The following is a 19972-nucleotide window of genomic DNA, read 5'->3' on the forward strand; positions in this document are numbered from 1 at the left end:
TTGCAGAGTTTAAAAAGTTTGGAAGTTATCAGCGTTTCCGTATTCATATACGCGGGCAAACCGATCCAAAATGGTTCAAATGGCTCTGAGCACTATGGGACTTAACATCTGTGGTCATCAGTCCCCTAGAACTTAGAACTACTTAAACCTAACTAACCTAAGGACATCACACACATCCATGCCCGAGGCAGGATTCGAACCTGCGACCGTAGCAGTACCGCGGTTCCGGACTGAGCGCCTAGAACCGCTAGACCACCGCGGCCGGCGGCAAACCGATCCCTAGTTTCTTTAAATATGTCGTAAGGAATGAAAATTCATCCAATATTCTCATCACTTTTTGTACTGACATTGCTGCAGAATCGACTTAGAGTTTTTCTAATAGTACTGTTTTCGTATAAACGGTGGGAGACCCTCTGGTTGTTGGGCCCAGTAGTAACGGGAGGAAAACAACAGAGACATGGAAAATTTTAATGTGTTTAGATGTTACCTATTTACGATGAGCAGAACATCTGGTTTCTGGCATCAGCATGGAACGAGTTTTGATTTGTCACTACAAATTCATTACATCGCAGGTTCAGCTTTTCAGAACATATTTCATTGATATTATTTCACTAATTACATGCCCACCCTCTCAGTTAATTTAATTAGAATGATACTCTTGTCTGTTGTTTCCTCAATAGTGTCTTACAGATAACGGAAGACCATTACATACACTCGCAGGCAATCTCTCAGAAGCCGGTTACAACCTCGAGGGGATACTTCAGCAGCAAAATAAAGTATATCGTTAAGAAAAGTAAGAGAAGGAACAGAGAGCGTCGCGGCCGATAACGGTAAGACACTACGCTATGATAAAACCAAATACACCAATCATATCTTGTTACTGCAACTTCAGCTGCGAACAGGGATTTTTAGTCGCTGGAGTCCGCACGTTGCTTAATGAAGGTGGATTGAAACAACACCTCCATCGCATCAGTATCGTACCGTCTCCGTTGTGCTACTGCAAGATGACCTACATGTCACTTTCATTGGCTGTATATTAAAAAAAGGACGTTCATTAGGGTACTAAGAAACAGCAACCGACTGAAACATCATTCACCGACCTCAGTCCCTGTACTATTACCAACATGAGACATTTTAATATACAGAATATTATATACCTTCTCAAAGCAAAAATAGCTACATTTTAAGTATGAGCTCTGTAATCTCATTTGCTATGTTTATGTTCTAATTATTAAGCTACAGTACTGTAATTATATTTCTATATTACCTTAATATAGCTCCCTCAGGCATACTATGTATGTATATGGCTGAACGGAACCACCCAAAACCAACAAAATATTTCTTATCAATTCCAGTGGCTACTTGTTCAGTTACAAGAGTCTTCAGAGGGAACCCTGTTTCTTAAGAACAGCACCAGTCCAGGAAATGCTACAGTCACGCAGCTTCGTAAGTGGCTAGACCAGTAGCTCGGAGTGCGTGCTATGGCGCCATGAACTGTACTCTGAAAGAGGAAAATTTAAAAGAGCACAGACCGTAGCTATACCGACGGCTGCGCAGTTAAACTGTGGAGTAACAGATTAGTAATGATAGGGAATCCAAGAGCGAACGCGGACTTGTTCCCATTAGTTTGACTGTAATAATACCTCAGCTGAGTGCATTTCACTTGTTAACACGAAGTAACGGGTAACAGATCACACTCCAAGATAAGTTAGAGTCAGTCGCATATTCTCGAGTCGGACAAGACTCCAGAGCAACGTCCCAGGGGAGGATGTTGCCAAGGACCCAGCGAACGAGCTGATGCCGTGTTTAAGGCATTCGACTCGCATTACGAGGGCTAGCAGTCCCAATCCATCCAGGTTTAAGTTTCCCATGGTTTTCCTAAAGGCAAATGCGAGCTGGTTCCACTGAAATACGCATCATTCTGTTATGCGAGTTTGTTTTCTAATACCGAGTGAAATGGCGCAGTGGTTACAACACTGAACTCGCATTCGGGAGGACGGCGGTTTCAATACCCGTCCAGCTATCCAGATTTAGCTTAACTGCGATTTCCCTAAATCAGTGCCGGCCGGAGTGGCCGAGCGGTTAAAGGCGCTACAGTCTGGAACCGCACGACCGCTACGGTCACAGGTTCGAATCCTGCCTCGGGCATGGTTGTGTGTGATGTCCTAAGGTTAGTTAGGTTTAAGTAGTTCTAAGTTCTAGGGCACTTATGACCACAGCAGTTGAGTCCCATAGTGCTCAGAGCCATTTGAACCATTTGAACCCTAAATCAGTGCAGGCAAATGCCCGGATCGTTCCTTTGAAAATAGCACGGCCGCTAACATTCCTCATCGCTTCGTAATCCTAGCGTCTGCTCCGTCTCTAACGACTACGCTGTCGACGCGACGTTAAATAACTGTCATCCTTCATTCCTTCTCTTCTGGTCCGTTCTGAAGTATGAAGTCAGTACCTGCATAGTATTGCTGACTGATGCAGAGTACTTTTGTCTCTTTACCGCTGTGCGTGGAATGAGAGGTGGGGAGAAGGTGAAACCTGGTGCCGGTACATAGTCTACAACCCTCAAATAGCAAAGAAGCCATCAACTTTAAGCTCCTTATTCGATTGACGGATCAGCATCAACAGTTACACCATTGAGCGGATTGAAATTTAGCCCCGGGCCTGGTGATCAGAAATTCCACCCCTCTAACACTTCTGCCATTACCGACAAAAATAATGACGAAGTAAACGTATCCCACCAAGAAGATTCAAACGATGTAGCTCTGGATCGAACGGCAACGCACTACCAGGCTTTACCGATATCGGATACGATGGCACGTTCTCCCAGAGGAGGGATCAGTCTAGAAAGCTTGGAGACATCTCATCTGAATTTAGTAACCGATTAAATGATTGTCTGGCGTATATATTACGTGGAGTAGGAATCAAGATAGGAACTTTTGAATGCCTTGAGCAGTTTCAACCAAAGCTGGTGTACGTATGACCAACTTTCTGGAAAAAAAATACCGCATATACGGATAGTTGAGCGGGAAAAGGAAATCAGATGCAAAACCACACTGAATGTCTGGAGAAATTTCGACTACTCTCGGTACACATATAACTTAATAAGTAATAAAAAAATACTGTAGGAGGAAGTCGCACTTGGCATTCCTGTAAACGAGATTCGGATGGAAAAGAGATGATATATAAAAAGAATCGAAATCGAGAGATATAAGTGTGAAATTCAGGTTTTCTGATAGTCCCGATGACATGTAAGTCCAAGTTCAGTTGAACAGAAGGAATATTAATTTGTAGAACACTATTAATTCTTTTCAGAAACGAGGTACTTTGTAAAAACAGTATTAAAACTAACTAAACTCCTCCCGAACAGGCCACGAAGACCCTACGGTACCAATCGGCCGCCGTGTCATCCTCAGCCCATAGGCGTCACTGGACGCAGATATTCAGGGGCATGTGGTCAGCACTCCGCTCTCCCGGCCGTATGTCAGTTTCAGAGACCAGAGCCGCTACTTTTCAATCAATTAGCTCCTCAGTTTGCCGCACAAGGGCTGAGTGCATCCCGCTTGCCAACAGCGCTCGGCAGACCGGATGGTCACCCATCCAAGTGCTAGCCCAGCCCGACAGCGCTTAACTTCGGTGATCTGACGGGGACCGGTGTTACCACTGCGGCAAGGCCGTTGGCTTGCATAAACAATATACGTACCACAAAACGTTTTCTCATCCATGTATGTTTAATAAAAATAGCCGCGCAAAGTAAGGAATTCAACTAGCATTCAGTGGCGTACAATGGTCGCAGAAGAGACTGGCACCGCAGAAAGAATATAATAATAATATCGATAAGAGGGGCAACTGGTTTATCAGTTAACTGGAATGCGTGGAGACGTTCAAAATAAGCAATACGGTGTCTGGTATTCTGGTACAAAAATTTCAAATCTGAGGAGTTTTCACCAAGATTTCGAAATGCATTTCTAACATCTACACATCTTTCCTTAATTACCCGGAAGAAGAGATGAGCGAAACTATAAGCCTGATAGACAAGCAGTGTTGCCTAGGCTGTTGGTGAATACGAGCGAGTGGTACAATACGGGCTGCTCCTCACGAACAGTGAAGATGTTCTTCTGCAGAGTTGGCAGCCACGTTACGCTCGCGCTCCTTTTCTTGTTGCAGCGCGTTTCTGGCAGCGTGCCACTAGCTGGGTGACGTCGTAGCTGCGAATCACCCGAGAAAGCTCATTTCGACAACTTCTGCTCCTGCCGTAACCACACCACTTAGATACGACTATAGGCTGTCTGATTTGGTTACGCCCTCTACTGAGGAAACCACCATAATTGTTCACTACAAGAACGTCAGACTTCTTTTCGTGCACGAAAAACGATCTCGCCAGGTATTCATCCTCTCGTCTACCTACTGCCGTCCAGTGGAATGCTCCCTAAAGAGAAGCTCGTAAAAACTGTGCTAAGCGCCAGCGTGTCCACACGTTTTTTTGTATACTCGGTAACGTGTAAAGAGTCTTTGTGTCAATGGCTGTGCTTGCACTGCCTGCGTGTCACTCTGGTCCAGTTCGGCACACTCTTCTGTGCTGTCACAAAAGGTGCATCGTACACGATAATACATATCTTGCTACCATATTTCTGCTCTGCTTCCTCAGATGTGTACCTGCGGTCCCTTTTTTTCAAAATGTAAACTACCAAACGTGAAGCTGTCGTCCTGTTCATAACAAAAACCGATAGGCAGTACAGCTTTCTTGCTACAACTTATTGTGTGTCCTCCACCTCTGTAGCTGAGTGGCCATCGCGGCTGACTGGCGTGCGGAGTACCCGGGTTCGATTCCCAGTACCTCCAGGGATTTTTCGTTGGTAGGGTGACTGGCACGGGGTGCCCTCATCCTCCCGGTGCGGCATAATGCCACGAAAGTTGGCAACGGTCCGAAGAGCAGTGTGCTCATCCGATACCACATCCAGTGACCACTGTTGAGGGATAACGTGGCGGTCGATAGGTACCTGTGAGCTCTCCATGGCTTGTGAACGGAGATTACGGTTTACTTGTATGTTTTAGTGTGATGCTACTAAGTGCGCGTCGGCAGCAATACGAGAACCACGTACTGCATGATGTCCCAACTGTTTAGAGTCAAATGGTTCAAATGGCTCTGAGCGCTATGGGACTTAACTTCTGAGGTCATCAGTCGCCTAGAACTTAGAACTAATTAAACCTAACTAACCTCAGGACATCACACACATCCACACCCGAGGCAGGATTCGAACCTGCGACCGTAGCGGTCGCTCGGCTCCAGACTGTAGCGCCTAGAACCGCACGGCCACTCCGGCCGGCTTGTTTAGAATCAGAATTATGCAGATGGTAGAGAACTTAAACTGAGAATTTTAAGATAAGGTTCCAGTGGTTGGAAATTAGTATTTCGGGCTGTACGAAGTCTTGTATGAACATAGCTTGTTTGACGGGTATTTGTGTCTGGCTGATTTGGTGGAGGAGACCAAACAGTGAGGTCATCGGTCTCATCGGATTAGGGAAGGATGTGAAAGGAAGTCGGCCGTGCCCTTTCAAAGGAACCATCCCGGCATTTTCCTGAACCGAATTAGGGAAATTACGGAAAACCCAAATCAGGATGGCCGGACACGGGGTTGAACCGTCGTCCTCCCGAATGCGAGGGGTGTTTGTGAACTGCTCATGTTTCATGTCAAACAACTGCCAGCCGCAACGACGCTGGTGGTGCTGCCACCAAAAAGAACGGACAGTTGTTTTCGATCTGTCCACGATATAGGGAAGCTTACCTCTATTTAAACCGAAGATTTTCTATAATCTGCCGAGCTGCAGCTGTACAGATAAACTAATAGTAAACTATTTCTTGGCACCCCGTTTAAACGGTTCGCGTTACCTGTGCTCCCACATTGTTGGAGACAGCACCTCTCATAGTTAGCGAGAAAATAAAATTTCAATATGGCATTGCACCATGCTAGATTGATGTTAATGTCTATGAACACTTATGCAACAGACATACTCAAGGGATGAAATGCCAGATGAAGTGCTGTCCCATAGCCACCACTATTGCTGGATATCACTCCTGCGATATTTCTCCCACGACGTTACATGAAATTGTAGCTGAATAAAACTCTTGTACGAAGTAAAGAGGAACAGCTTGGGAGGGTTGTAGCTCCCATCTCGCTACAGTATGCAACCGACATGAGAGAACGCATCAAAATGCTAGCATTGAGAGTGAAGGCTATCGCTATCAACTGCTATGAGTTTAAGCAGCTGCCCTAAGATGTAATTAGTTCATATCAGCAAGAAAGATAATCTTCACATCATACCTAGAAATCAAAATAGCTGCTAAAGATAAATTTGTTGCTTGGGAATAAACCTATAAAACTAACTTCCTAACTCCATAGTGTAAACCAAAGTTTGAGAGACAAATGAAGACATATTTACAGTAGCACTCTGTCTAAAAAGTAAGAGAATATTTTGATTTCTGTTAATGATATGATATGTTTCAGTTTACAATTCGTGAACTAAATGCGGAAATCTAGCATATTATAAAATTGTATCAATGAATTTATATAAGCCTCTGAAACAGTATGTGCAAGTGTAAATAAACACCACAGAACTTTACGTGTAAGATACCCGATATAATAAAGTAAGCTGTATTGCACGTGATCCAGTGGACAAATAATAACTAAATAGTCACTTTCGTGCGTCACTTGCTTATGTCAGAGTGTTCAGTTTAGGGTCAAAGCTATACAGATGGTAGAGGGTCCCAAGGTTTTGTGGTACCGAATGTGAAAGTGTAAGCTATAACTGGCCAAGTTGCAGTTCAGTTTACAATAAAGAGAAATAACCAGTACAGTTATCCCACAGACTGTTCCAATAATCCAATAATCTACTTGTATCTGTTATGTCCACTTAGTAGGTCAGTCCATAACTCGTCAGTGTTGGGGCAGTATGAGCCAAGACCTAGCGGAAGCTATTTCCTGTGTGTGTGTGTGTGTGTGTGTGTGTGTGTGTGTGTGTGTGTGTGTGTGTGTGTAGCGTTTGGGTAGAGCTATTGAGTAATTTAAAAGTTTCTTCACACTGATGTGTATGAAATGAAACGAATATGGAGATGAGATCAGAAACTGACTTACTGGCTACTCTTCTACGAAAAGCTCTTTGGGCGGTGACGTTCTTAACATTGAGTACTACGGGCTGCTGGCGCTCATTGCGTGGGACACTGCAGACAGGTTCAGCTGCACCGTGATGCATAGTCTCTCCCGTCTATATAAATTGTGGTACAGAACATATCTTACAGCCCTTCCATTCGAACTGGGTTACCGTTCGCCTGGGCGTCACTGCACTAGCAAGTGCTGCAGACCTCACGTAGTAAGATCGTTCACCCAGGAGGTACGGAGGATGTTTTAGTACGTAGACCTGAAGACAGTTGGAAGAAAGTTACTCCATTAGATGAAGCAGTCGCGCAAACACTGGTCGCTTCAGTCATGCAGGAAGGAAAGGAGATCAGAGTTTCACACCCTGTAGGCTCAAAAATGGCTCTGAGCACTATGGGACTTAACATCTGTGGTCATCAGTCCCCTAGAACTTAGAACTACTTAAACCTAACTAACCTAAGGACATCACACAACACCCAGTCATCACGAGGGAGAGAAAATCCCTGACGCCGCCGGGAATCAAACCCGGGAACCCGGGCGCGGGAAGTTAGAACGCTACCACACGACCACGAGCTGCGGACACCCTGTAGGCGACCAGGTCATAAGGAAAGAGCACAAGCTCCAACTAGATAAGGATGGGAAAGTCAAACGGCCGCGATTCAACGGAACTATCAAGTAATTTGGTTTCAGCGATTTAGGGAAGCCACAAAAATCCTAAATCTGACTGACTGGAAAGGGATTTGGATAGCCATTCTCCGGAGTCTTACCACTACACCACCACGCTCGGTGTTAGACTGTAGACTGTGTGAAATGGGCAAGCGAACTGTTCCCGAGGAGATTTGGCAATTCAGTGAAAATCTATAACTGGACTGGTATTCTAACTAGACTCATTCGAAATGGAAGAGGGGTCACATCGTCAGCACGTGTTTCAGATTCGAAATTATTGCGAAGTCAAAAAAAAGAAATATTCCGGGAAGTGGGCGGGTAGCGCCTTTACGTAAGATTGTCGCGCTGCGAAGGGGCTGCGCCGAGGAATTCGAGGGCTGCAGACTGGTATCATCGCAGCAGTGGGCGCGCCGTATTTGGGTGATATCAAAGGCCGCCGAGTCGATATGGAATGCTTTTTTTTTTGCTTCCGGCTCTGCGCGGCGTGGCAGGGCAGGGGAGGGGAGCGCGGATTGCCGCGTACCCAGTGGCACAGTTTTTGCGGTGGGCGCGCACGCCAGGGTGGAGCCTGCCGGCCGCCGCCCCCGCCGCCGCCGCCGCCGCCTCCGCCCCGCCGCACGCACGCCCCCGTGCGACGCGCCGCGCCGCGCGCCCCCTTTTATATTTATCGCGGAATTATTTCGACGAATTTCTTTCCTTTTGTCTTTTACTCGCGGCGGCGGGCTTCTTTTTGGCTCCTTTTTGCGGAGCGCCGGCCGCGGCCGCTTTAAAATGTTCCGGCCGGATCCAATAGCGAGGCGGGCGGCGCGCCGGTGGTTGGCTCGCGACTTCAGAAAAGGAAAGGCAAGGAGCGGCCAGCGCACTTGCGCATTGCGCGCCGCCGCCCCCGGCGGTGGTGGGGAGAGCCACGCCCGCCGCGCAGCCGCCGCCGCCGCCGCCGCCGCCGCCGACGCCGCCGCCGCTCTTTGTTGGCGCGCGGGCCGCGGGTTGCCGATTCGACTCCCGGCTCTCCCACTATACGCGCCCGCAGACACTGCGCTCTTCTTTTTACGTCGGCCGGGACTCGTTCTCGCCAAAAAGAAGCCGCTAAATGCGCAACGTAAACAAATTTCTTTGCCGTCCCGACTCATAAATCACTCGCAAACTGGCTGACAGTCGTAACGAGCTATGCATTGTAATCGTGACTTGAATGGAAAGGAATGAATACGCCGTTCTCAACTTTTAGGACATTCATTAAGTTGGAAACTTTAGAAAAATTATGTTAGCCGGAGAGGGCTCGGAAAGATCTCACGAATTCGACGCCGTGCCTCCCCGTTTGGCGTTCTGAGTTATTCCACTTCTCACTCGACACTGTGTACATTCGAGTCCCTGACGGACATCTGCATTTGTAGTTCACAATCCACCTTACGTTATATGCCTGGAGCATCTCCCCCTTTACAGTGCCTGTAGAGAGTAGTGGGTGGGAACAACGACAGTTGGTAAGTCTTCGTCTGAGCTCGAATCTCTCCGTGGTCTTTTCGCGAGATATATGTTGGAGGAAGTAGCGTGTTGACGACTGTCCTAGGAAGGCATAGTCTCGGTGCTTAACGGAAAAACAGACGGTGATGCGCAGTGTGTCTGTCGTAGCGTCTGTCACTGTAGCCGGATGATCGACTCCGTGACATCTTCGTCCGCACGAAACTAATCGCTGACGATGCGCGCTTCTCTGCCTCCTTTAAAGATCCTAAGGGTAAGAATTAGCAGCTATACTGAATCGTAGGTGGAATGAGGCGCTTGTGAGCTACTTCTTTACTTGAAGTTAATACAGTAATGGATGCTGAGCGGGATATACTTGCGGTGCGACATCAAATCGAGGACATTGCTCAAGTGTCTGAAGATCAAGGAGTAGCTATTTCGAAATCGATGGCAAATTTCTAAAAGAAATAAAATAAAGAAAACAAACACAGTTGTTTTACTATCTATAACAAAACACTTCCCCCTCAATCACTTCATCTACTTTTACTACGATCAGAGTTGCGTTGTCGTTCCACTTTAAGTCGCTCCGCGCCTATCCTCTCAGATATTTAATGGACGTGACTGTTCACCGCGATTGTTCAGCAATCGTATAACCAGTCTGCCAGTTTATATGCATTACGTTACATTTCATAATGTGGAGACGCAATTGCCAGTCCCCGCACCTAAAGTCTATTCTCAGCAGTATCCTCTCGAGTATCATCCTAATGGCAGAGTGGTGCTGAAGCGATGTTTCAACTAGGTTCTTACTGGTCACTTTCACGTCTTCTTCCGTTGAATGTGATGAACAGGAAATTCGCTGAAACGTTGGTTCAAGACGAAGACGACTCTGCCACAAAGACGATAACAGGAGCGGAGTTTCTCAGATAAATTTGGCGAGCAAACCTTCGTTCTAATATTCCGTAATTCGTTCCAGATTATCGCCTATGACTCAAGAACTATACACGACCCAATCAAAGTGCGCTTTGCTGAATTAACGAAATGAGAAACTTACTACTCCATTCCAATGCACACGTCTATACAGTATCTATGCACGGTTTACAGTATTTGCTACCAAACAATCGTCTGTGTATGATGGAGAGTAGGAACATCGAACTTTAACGCCCCGTCGACGACGCGTCCATTGAGACAAAAGCCAAACGCGAGCGACTGATACTTGCTGACAGTTTGCAACTTGGTGTAGTTGAGGAGAAGGCGAAGGCTTGCTTGCGGTCGCTCTATCTCTGAACTGAGGTGACAGGCATCGGCTTGGAACCTCGTTGGGAGAAGAGCAAAGAAAGTTTCGTCGCTGACATTTGTCCGCCAGGGGAGGACATATATCACGGTACATAAAGCTCCGAGTTAACCGACAGTAGATCTACTTTCTCAGTTCACTCCCAGGCATACCGTGACTTAGAGGTGCAAAATACAGGGTAGTCTTTAAATGAATACAGAAAGTTCCGCATTCAAACTAAAATTTTACCTTGGTGCTAGTGCAAGTTGCAGTTTCATACAGTTATTGGTAGGTACACTAGCCCCCTTTCTCATTCACAATCCAATGTGCGTCGATTCTAGATTGCAATACCATAGTTCTCACGTTTAACGCAAATGGGCGACGTGATTTTCCTCGCAAGTACAGCACTGCAAATCCTACAGCTCAAAGCATTGTCCGCACAAAGATACAAGCTGATTTAAGCTGCTGATTGTGTATGTAAGGGTGAATCCACAGGCCGTTCCAGTGTGCTCGTTCAAGTCATTGTGGCACGTTTCGCGACGTTTGCGTTTCATAGTATACACAATTAAACTGCTATAGCCTTTCACAATGGTAACCACCCAGAAAATTCTTCTATCAGAGCACAAGAAAAGTGAATATGCTCCTGTTTATTAAACGAATAAGTGAAGTGTGGGGTATCAAGTGCCTCATCCTACCTTCCTCAGAATCTTTAAAAAGTTTTCCAAAAATTTTGGCATCCGAACGTCCTCGCGCTCTTTTTAACATACAAATCACCTCGTACTCCCACAAGCTCCCCTAACTGTTACTCGCACACAGGCACTAGTCCGGCACCGTAAGTCGCTCGCACCCATCCAATTCCACTTGCCCATTCTCACTCACTCATTCAGCCCAGCTCATTGCCATTATCTCTTTGTATCTTTCTAACTGCCACTGTCCCCTACCTCGCTGCCACTGTCTCCGTCGTTCTGTCCCACTAATACTGTCTCCTCTCACTGTCGCTTTCTCCCTCTTGCTCTCTCCTACTGCTACTATCTCAGTCATTCCTTGCCACTGTTGCTGTCTCTTCCCACTGGCACTGTCTCTCCCTTTCTCGTAGTCACTGTCGTAGACTCTGTCTTTCGTTATCACTGGCTCTCACACACTTCCTCTTTCTCCTTCTGTTTATACCTCTCCCACTGGCACTCTCTCCTTCACTGTTTTCCTTTGTTCCACTGTCACTGTGTCCCTCCTTCTTCCTCACACAATCATTGTCGCCTCCGCTCTTTCTACACCACAACCGCGTCTACTATCTTTCAGTATTTATTACGTTCCCGTCTCTTTACCACTACCACTGTCTCCTTCTCTCTCAGCATATAAAAACGCGAATGTGTTCGCATGCCATAATTTTTGGGAAAATATTTAAAAGTGGTGAGGAAGGTAGAAAGAGGCAGGTGATACCCCACTTTTCAGACAGAGTCTTAATAGGAGCATATTCGCCTCTTTTTTGTTCTCCGATAGAAGCATTTTTCCGCCGGTTTCTTTTCCGGTGGTTCCATAACACTCATCAACAGAAGTTTATGCGTCAGTAAAATTTTGATAGTTTACTTATGTGAAACAGAAATGACGCGCAACTATATAATTTCACACCTTACACCAGATTTTACTTGTACAAAAAATTTACATGTGTACAACATTAACATGGAGTTTCTACAACTCTTGTCATGATAACGGACTCAGTTTCTAGCATATTTGTCTCTGTTACTTCACATTATAAACTACATTTTCGCCTCACACCGGATTTTATGTGTATATTTCACTTGTAGAAGTAAGGCAATTTCGAACCTCTGTGTCTCAGAAACGTATAAAGATAATTTCCAAGGGTGTTCGAGGTCGGGTTCTTGGGAATATATTGTAAAAATATCAGCCATTTGCTATTAATAACCGTCTTGATATCCGCGTCTCGGTTCAGGTACTCAATAACCATGTTTTTTTCCGGTTTTCTCAGGATCCGTTTATGAACTATATGGTGCCTCCATAAATCCCTTAAGGTGCACCGTAAACTACATCTAATGCAAAAGAGAACAACCGATTTGATCCATTTGCCTAAGCAGGAGGAAATGTGTAATATTCAAACATTGACCCTCTACGTTAGGATAGTTACAGTAAGACAACCCTACTGTTTACCATAGAAATGGTCCCTAGCAGAAGAGCTATCCAAAGCACTTTACCCTACGATTATATCACCAACAGAATGCGAGGTATGTTCTATGGAAAAATCGCATTTTCATGCGCGGAGTTTTGGAACATGTTAGGTGTTGGAACTTCCTGGCAGATTAAATCTGTGTGCCGGACCGAGACCCGAACCTGGTACCTTTGTCATTGGTGGGCAAATGGTCTTCCTACAAAGCTACTGAAGCACGACTCACGACTCGCCCACAGCTTTATATCCGACAGTTCCTTATCTTCTACCTTCTAAACTTTATTGTAGTTCTTTTTTTTTTGTGGGTCTATCCCTCCTAGAAGAAAGGATATATCGGAGGAATGGCTTGGCCACACTCTTCGGAATTGTTTCCAGCATCATTTTTCACCCTGTGTGCGCTGATTTGAAACTTCCTTACACAGTTTTAATGTACTAGAATTCATTCTAGAAACATCGTGTAGAGGTTTGTGAATTCATTCTGGGCGTGGAGTTCTCCAGTGTTGCATGTGCTTACCTGTAAATGTTATAACCCATTAAAATCGGATAGATCTTTTGAAAATAAAACTTTGTCTTCCTATGAGTGAGTTAAAATTCACACAATTTTTTTATCTTCAATAATTTATACGGTGCCGGCCCGGGTGGCCGAGCGGTTCTAGGCGCTACAGTCTGGAACCGCGCGACCGCTACGATCGCGGGTTCGAATCCTGCCTCGGGCATGGATGTGTGTGATGTCCTTAGGTTATCTAGGCTTAAGTAGGGGACTGATGACTGCAGAAGTTAAGTCCCATAGTGTTCAGAGACATTTGAACCATTTGAACATTTAGACGGTACGAAACTCTTTGAAACACACCGAACAATGCAACGAGCGTAGTGATTAGGCGTACTGATTAGAGGACTGAACACACTTTCGAGAAGACCTAGGTACAGATCCTAGTCCATCCATCCAGAATTGAGTTTTCCGGAGGTGCCGTACATCGCTTAAAGCAAATAGCGCGGCCGTTGCCTTGATACGGCCGATATCCTTTCCCGCCCTTCGCAAATGTGAGCTGTTCTTTCGTCTCCAAAGGTCTCGTAGCCGACTTCAAACTTTTCTCTCTCTTCGTTCTTAATGCAATTCTGATTGTGTAGGCTATTTGTCAGTACCGAGCTCACTGTATCTTACCCCGATCAAGACGATCAGTAATTCAGCAACTACAGAGCCTACACCAGACAGCGATGACAGAGTTGTCCAGTGCGAACTCCCGTGTTTCCCGTCTCCCTGCAACAACATGGGGCTCCTCTTTCTAATACGGTACTCTATTTTTCGTCAGGGCTAAATTACACACGAACGCAGCGTCGCCAGTTGCTCCAACTTACATATGAAATGATGCATACATCTTTGTTGAAAATCTGCATCATTTGGAGTTAATATCTACGTCCTTATTCTATGAAGTACATGACAGAGTGTATTTTTCTAATCTTTCTGTCCGTTCAATTCACAGATGGAACATCGAAAGGACGACTGCTTGTAAGGCAGTCAAGAGTTTTCAGTATTTCTATTACACCCCTTCTCGATTTCAATAGGTCAGTTATTGCTTGCACCGTCCTTTCTTGTGCACGCCCAGTGTACCATGCTCATCCGACCTAATATGGTTCTTATGCAATTTTCAAATGTACTGTGTGGATTTTCTTTTGTAGACCAACTGTAGTTGTACGGTATCCATTTGTGTTACCTGTAACTTATCACTCCACATCTTACTTCTATACATCCTCTTCCCAAATAAACAGCAAAACAGTGGTACGCTTTCACTTTCGTGAACTGCAGAACTGCTCATTATTCTAGATTAAGAGCCAGTTATCAATCTTTGAACCAGGAAGATATTTTGTCGATACCTAGAGCTTGTAACAGCCATTTTCACCGTACGGATATTCCTCACAAATAACTGCAGCATTTGTAAAAAATTTTGTATTGTAAGTAATACTATCAGTAAGGTTTTAAATGTTTAACCCGTTGCATTCGTGGACTGTAACAGTTATTACTTCAGTGTTAGATGACTCTCCATCCAGGATAACGTGGCGCGTCCTCCCTTCAAGTAAATCTTCGATTCACTTGCATACTACGTTCGACATTCAGTAGGAACATACTTTTCTTAGAACGCATCCATGTGGTACTACATAAAAAGCTTTGAAAGTCTACAAAAACAGGAACTGCTTTCTGTCCTCTATTCATGTCACTGAGAACGTGGCATATGATTATCCAGAGTTGAGTTTCGCGGGATCGATATTTTCGTTACCATACAAAAGAAAAATTCGGAGTAGGTATTAAAATCCATGGAGAAGAAATAAAAACTTTGAGGTTCGCCGATGACATTGTAATTCTGTCACAGACAAAAAAATTGGTTCAAATGGCTCTGAGCACTATGGGACTCAACTGCTGAGGCCATTAGTTCCCTAGAACTTAGAACTAGTTAAACCTAACTAACCTAAGGACATCACAAACATCCATGTCCGAGGCAGGATTCGAACCTGCGACCGTAGCGGTCTTGCGGTTCCAGACTGCAGCGCCTTTAACCGCACGGCCACTTCGGCCGGCTGTCACAGACAGCAAAGGACTTGGAAGAACAGTTGAATGGAATGGACAGTGTCTTGAAAGGAGGATATAAGATGAACATCAACAAAAACAAAACGAGGATAACGGAATGTAGTCGAATTAAGTCGGGTGATGCTGAGGGAATTAGATTAGGAAATGAGACACTTAAAGTAGTAAAGGAGTTTCGCTATTTGGGGAGCAAAATAACTGATGATGGTCGAAGTAGAGAGGATATAAAATGTAGACTGGCAATGGCAAGGAAAGCGTTTCTGAAGAAGAGAAATTTGTTAACATCGAGTATAGTTTTAAGTGTCAGGAAGTCATTTCTGAAAGTATTTGTACGAAGTGTAGCCATGTATGGAAGTGAAACATGGACGGTAAATAGTTTGGACAAGAAGAGAATAGAAGCTATCAAAATGTGGTGCTACAGAAGAATGCTGAAGATTAGATGGGTAGATCACATAACTAATGAGGAAGTTTTGAATAGGATTGGGGAGAAGAGAAGTTTGTGGCACAACTTGACCAGAAGAAGGGATTGGTCGGTAGGACATGTTCTGAGGCATCAAGGGATCACCAATTTAGTATTGGAGGGCAGCGTGGAGGGTAAAAATCGTAGGGGGAGACCAAGAGATGAATACACTAAGCAGATTCAGAAGGATGCAGGTTGCAGTAGGTACTGGGAGATGAAGAAGCTTGCACGGGATAGAGTATCATGGAGAGCTGCATCAAACCAGTCTCAGGACTGAAGACCACAACAGCAACAACAACTCATTTCCATGGAGAACATTATTTTGTTGTTGGTATATCATAATGCCTGAGTGTTCTACTGCCGGCACTATATGTTACCGAGTGCTGATAAAAATCAGCCGGAGAAAAATGTGCACTCACAAAATACGCTAAAAGAAAGACATTTGAAAAGGAGCTTTTCGACACATAGAACGTGCATTTGTCACACTATATATATATATATATATATATATATATATATATATATATATATATATATATATAACACTCAGCTGATAAAATAAAGACGGTGAAAATATTTGTGAATAATATATGCACCAGGTCAGTTTTAGAAGTCTTGCAGACATGTGATGCTTCGTGGTGTGTGTTAACAGATGATCAGCCTGCTGAACGAATTCTCAGCATTTGTAGAGGTGTAAAATTTTACTCCAGGTTGCAGTCACACACACAAATTAATTCCATCGTAAATGTCGTGCCGGAGTACGTATATTTGTCATGCAAGAGATCAGTGCCTATTTTAACTGAATTTTTCCTGGTCTATGAAAATCCCTAACGAGCAACTGTTTGGAGTGCTGTTGTAGTAACATAAGAGCGCAAGATAGTAGAGAGGATATTTCATACAAACATTGGACGGTACATTAGTTGGAACATTCGGCAAAAGAGATTGTGGACGTTTTTAAGCGTAAGTAGTGACCAGCAGTGACTTGCGACATCATCAGCACAGATGCTGCATTGTACATTCATTTCAATTTTCTGTGGAACAGATATGCAGAGTGATTTCTTTCCCATGTTTTATATGTGATATCGTCAATAAAACCTAATCAACACTATAGGTGTAACGCGTATAGTATTAAGTTTCTGGAGGAGACCGATGCTGATGGACTATGAGAACCGGACTGAAAACTGTTATCCTGGCTGTGGGTTTTAAGTGGTTATTGGAGTCATTTTATGAAAAAGGCGGATTAGTTCCGCTCTCTGCCACATGTACTCAATACCCCGTCAGCTACATCAGGAAATCCCTAAAAACCGAGATTTCGCTATTCATAGTTGGCACATCATTCAAAGGCGGACTAATCCCGCTCTCTGCCACATGTACTCAATACCCCGTCAGCTACATCAGGAAATCACTAAAAACGGAGAATTCACTATTCATAGTTGGCACATCATTCTTCCCGTAACAAAGTCAATAAATCTTTGTTGTGGTTGGAAATGTTGTAAGCCAAATTACAACACGTAGTGAGCTTCGAACACGCGGCATATAAAACTAAAATTATATAATGATGGTAGCCTATAATTCCACAGTGTATCTGTTCTGAATGAATGTAAATTGTCCTCTACCAGAATTTTGGTTTCAACGCTGCAGTGCTTTACTGTGCATGGAACTGTTGGAGGTGGTACGTCGTTGCCATCCTCCGATCTCCGAGCTGACTTATCTAGAGAGTTCTAAGCTACAGTTTACCGTGGACTTCGAGTCACGGTCGAATTCTGTATTTGTCACAGTAACAAACTATTTCTAGAGGAATAAGGGGTGATGCGAGACGGAAAAGAATCCTAGTATCGACTGGGGTTCACCCCCAGACGTTGCGATTTGTAGCCTAGCACTTATACACTTCGTTTCCGTGTAACTACAGTCATTACTTCAGCATCACAATGAGTTTCTCCTAGATGTACACGGAAAATAACTACATACATAAATAAATCAAATTCTTCCATACCGGGTGTTCGAGGAGGAGCGGTCAATATTCAGGGATGCGACAGGAACGGCCATTCGCAGCGAAATCCATACCTTAAGAGCGATGAGCATATCTTCATCTTCGTTACTGTGAAACATATATCTTCTACTGCAAGTTCTTTGATTTCCCATTCTTTGAGAATGTTAGGGTACACATTTTAGAGACCATGTTTACTAGGCTGTTTTGCTTCCAGCGATCGTTCCTGCCGTGCTCCTGGATACTGACCATTCCTGCTGGGACTCTCTGTATGAGATATCACCAAAAATGTGTAACTGCTTTGTCGGCAATCTGTGGTCGTATTCGTGAGTATCCACTAGTGCGCACTTTTGGTCTTATTTAAGTGCCACGCGCACAACAGGCCAATATGGCAATATTTATCCTCGTAGAAATTTTTTGAGCAGACAACCAACGCACGGTACTTGAAAATGGTCTGTAACTTAAATTATGTAATAGTGCAAAAATATACTAAAAATTTACAGTTTCAGACTGCACGAAGTTATTTAAGAAATTCGTTGCACTTGTGGGGGCCAAGTTCAAGGAAAATTTATGTATCAAGTTATGCATTTGTTTTGCGTGCCATCGAGCCTCGCTTAACAATAACGTTCGAAAAACTCGAGTACAAAATATGAGGGCAATATGCGCCAACCACTAACAGTTTCCTATACAGCTTAAGGTCCTATGCGCTATCTAAGGAACGAGGCAGGCACAGATAGAATCAGGGCGCTGAATTACTTACAGCTGATCTGCCACACCGTCTACCTAATGTGGGTTTTTCAGGTTTCCCACACTCGCTTAGGCAGATGTCTGGCCATCCCCAATGTACGTCACTGAAAAAGCGGTACGCAGACCGTTCAAATACCACACACTGCCGAACGAAACTTCTGAAATCACTTTAGCTTATGACGGTTTCTTCAGAAAGTCTTCAGATCATTACTTAACGAGTTGAGCTAATGTACCGAAATTTCGAACGCGTAACCTTGTCTCTCACTTTCATTCCTTTTACCAACTGAGCATTCCCAGAACGATCGATACTTGGTCTCACAAGTATACTTCCGCCAGTGGAGCATTTCCACGGTTCGTCTCCGAGACCTGCACACAGTTTCAAAACAGTGCACAATCGGCTGTAAAGTTTAAACCATTGACGGACAGAGGGCTCAATCGCCGTTCTTCACTTGGCTGAACTAGCGACTCTGGCTGTAGGAATTAGCAAAGTAAATGATCAGAGGATGTGAACCCCGTGACTATGGAACAATTCTAAGAGGAAGTTGTAGGAATCGCTAATTCGTAATGGCTGACTGAAGCTATCCTCACCAGTTCGTCTCTCTGACTGAGAACCCATTTGGTTCTTTCCGTAAGAAAACGCGAAGTGGAGTGTACAAAATATTTGATTGAAAACGCACATAAATATGAAACATTTGTGGGAAGGCGCAACTCACCACCTATAGATGGAAAGAATCATGGAAGCATAAAATATATCCGTAGAGAAAATACCACAGGCATAATTTAAGAATATAGTCCTGTTTTTGTGAGACGCGAATCATGAAAGTAATTTCCGTGCAGTTTTAATAACTCAACGACGTACGCAAGAAATCCAGTACAAAAAGCAGAAGGGTTTTCTCTCTAATACGTCAGGTAGAGTGCGGGCTTAGCTAACCGAAAAGTTGTCTGGCTGAGCGCCGCTAGCTGCCCACGAGGCCGCGCTGCCTCGGCTCGCCTAGGGGCGAAAGATAAATGACACAACGCCGCTTCCTTCTTTAGCGAAACCATTTACGGTTCCTTGTTTCTATTCTGCTCTCCCAGAAAACAACACAAATTGCTAATCAACGTTTCTTTAAACATTCCACTGTTGTTTCTAACGTAACGCCAACATAATTTTTAATCTGCATCACAATTTCTCTATACGCATTTATTCCGTGAAGACGCAAAGTATTCGACAGACATTAACTAAATTTGCCCTGCTAAAGGGATGAAAACAACTTCAGCTTCCGTTCGTGAAATGAGAAATTTGGAGCACTAAAATCATCGTTTATGGTATTTGAGTACCAAAACAAGACTGTTTCTGATTTAACTTCTGTGAAGTAAATTTGAAACATAAAAAACCCTGTTGTCAGTGACCGGCAACAGTGTGGAAATTGTAGCGCTAAATTCCCTCCATTTCAGCAGCCGCATCTCACCTTAATACCTTTCTCATATCCATGAAACATT

At 44.3% G+C, this 19972-nt stretch overlaps 1 pseudogene; it reads right to left on the bottom strand.

The window, feature by feature from the left end:
• Window positions 1-3558: 3558 nt before the first annotated feature.
• LOC124556948 lies at window positions 3559-3676 on the bottom strand (annotated as a pseudogene).
• Between the last annotated feature and the right edge of the window lie 16296 nt (window positions 3677-19972).

Source organism: Schistocerca americana, chromosome X (genome assembly GCF_021461395.2).
Source record: "Schistocerca americana isolate TAMUIC-IGC-003095 chromosome X, iqSchAmer2.1, whole genome shotgun sequence".
NCBI classification, from domain to species: Eukaryota; Metazoa; Arthropoda; class Insecta; order Orthoptera; family Acrididae; genus Schistocerca; species Schistocerca americana.